This window comes from Palaemon carinicauda, chromosome 33, assembly GCF_036898095.1.
Source record: "Palaemon carinicauda isolate YSFRI2023 chromosome 33, ASM3689809v2, whole genome shotgun sequence".
NCBI classification, from domain to species: Eukaryota; Metazoa; Arthropoda; class Malacostraca; order Decapoda; family Palaemonidae; genus Palaemon; species Palaemon carinicauda.
The window spans coordinates 11,629,956-11,632,455 of record NC_090757.1 but is presented as its reverse complement, the minus strand read 5'-3'; the positions used below and the strand labels follow the sequence as shown (position 1 = coordinate 11,632,455).

At 29.7% G+C, this 2,500-nt stretch overlaps 1 protein-coding gene across 4 annotated transcripts in view; it reads left to right on the top strand.

The window, feature by feature from the left end:
- Window positions 1-2,500, top strand: part of LOC137626071 (tomoregulin-2-like) — a 53,981-nt gene that overhangs the window by 18,322 nt on the left and 33,159 nt on the right. The window lies entirely within an intron of this gene.

The window sequence follows — 2,500 nt, the reverse complement described above, 5'->3', positions numbered from 1 at the left end:
TATATATATATATACAGTATATATATATATATATATATATATATATATATATATATATATAAAACAATATATATATATATATATATATATATATATATATATATATATATATATATATATATATATATATATATATTCAACAGATGCTGGATAAAGTTTATTCAACCGATGTTGGACAAATTTTATTAACTGATGCTGGATAAAGTTTATTAAATTGATTTTGGATAACTTCTATTCAACCGATGCTGGATAAAGTTTATTTAACTGATGTTGGATAAAGTTTATTCAACTGATGCTGGATAAAGTTAATTCAACCGATGCTGGATAAAGTTTATTCAATCAATGCTGGATAAAGTTTATTCAACCGATACTGGATAAAGTTTATTCAACCGATGTTGGATAAAGTTTATTCTACTGAGGCTGGATAAACTTTATTCTACCAATGTTGGATAAACTTTATTCTACATATGCTGGATAAAGTTTATACAACTGATGTTGGGTAAAGTTTATTCAACTGATGTTGGATAAAGTTTATTCAACTGATGTTGGATAAAGTTTATTCAACTGATGTTGGATAAAGTTTATTCAACTGATGTTGGATAAAGTTTATTCAACTGATGCTGGATAAAGTTTTTCAACTAATGCTGAATAAAGTTTATTCTACACTGGCTGGATATAGTTAATTCAATCGATCTTGGATAAAGTTTCTCCAACTGATGTTGGATAAAGTTTATTCAGTCGATACTAGATAAAGTTTATTCAGTCGATACTAGATAAAGTTTAATCAACTGATGTTGGATTAAGTTTATTCAATTGATGCTGGATAAAGTTTATTCAGTCGATACTGGATAAAGTTTATTCAATCGATGCTGGGTAAATTTTTTCAACTGATGCTGGATAAAGTTTATTCTACTGAGGCTGGATATAGTTCATTCAATCAATGTTGGATAAAGTTTGTTCAACTGATAATGGATAAAGTTTATTCAATCGATGCTGGTTAAAAGTTTCTTCAACTGACGTTGGATAAAGTTTATTCAATCAATGTTGGATAAAGTTTATACAACTGATGTTCGATAAAGTTTTTTCAACTGATGCTGGATAAAGTTTATTCTATCGATGCTGGTTATAAGTTTCTTCAACTGACATTGGATAAAGATTATTCAATCGATGCTGGATAAAGTTTAATTAACTGATGTTGGATTAAGTTTATTCAATTAATGCTGGATAAAGTTTATTCAACCGATGCTGGATAAAATTTATTCAATCAATGCTGGATAAAGTTTTTCAACTGATGCTGGATAAAGTTTATTCTACTGAGGCTGGATATAGTTTATTCAATCTTGGATAAAGTTTATTCAATCGATGTTGGATAAACTTTATTCAACCGACGTTGGATAAAGTTTATTCAACTGATGCTGGATAAAGTTCATTCAACTGATACTGGATGAATTTTATTCAATTGATGCTGGATAAAGTTTATTCAGCTGAGGCTGGATAAATTTTATTCAACTGAAGCTGGATAAAGTTTATTCAACTGATGCTGGATAAATTTTATTCAGCTGAGGCTGGATAAAGTTTATTCAGCTGAGGCTGGATAAATTTTATTCAACTGAAGCTGGATAAAGTTTATTTAACTGATGTTGGATAAAGTTTATTCAACTGATGCTGGATAAATTTTATTCAGCTGAGGCTGGATAAATTTTATTCAACTGAAGCTAGATAAAGTTTATTCAACTCATGTCGGATAAAGTTTATTCAACTGATACTGGATGAATTTTATTTAACTGGTGCTGGATAAAGTTTATTCAAATGATGCTGGATAAAGTTTATTTAACTGATGCTGAATAAAGTTTATTCAACTGATTATGGATGAATTTTATTCAACTGATGCTGGATAAATTTTATTCAACTGAAACTGGATAAAGTTTATTCAACTGAAGTTGGATAAAGTTTATTCAACTGATGTTGGATGAATTTTATTCAATTGATGCTGGATAAAGTTTATTCAAATGATGCTGGATAAAGTTTATTCAACTGATGCTGGATAAAGTTTATTCAAATGATACTGGGTAAAGTTTATTCAAAAGCTGCTGAATAAAGTTTATTCAACTGACGCTGGGTAGTTTATTCAACTGACGCTGGATAGTTTATTCAACTGATGCTGAATAAAGTTTATTCAACTGACGCTGGGTAGTTTATTCAACTGACGCTGGATAGTTTATTCAACTGATGCTGAATAAAGTTTATTCAACTGACGCTGGGTAGTTTATTCAACTGACGCTGGGTAGTTTATTCAACTGACGCTGGATAGTTTATTCAACTGATGCTGAATAAAGTTTATTCAACTGACGCTGGGTAGTTTATTCAACTGACGCTGGATAGTTTATTCAACTGATGCTGAATAAAGTTTATTCAACTGACGCTGGGTAGTTTATTCAACTGATGCTGAATAAAGTTTATTCAACTGATGCTGAATAAAGTTTATTCAACTGACGCTGGG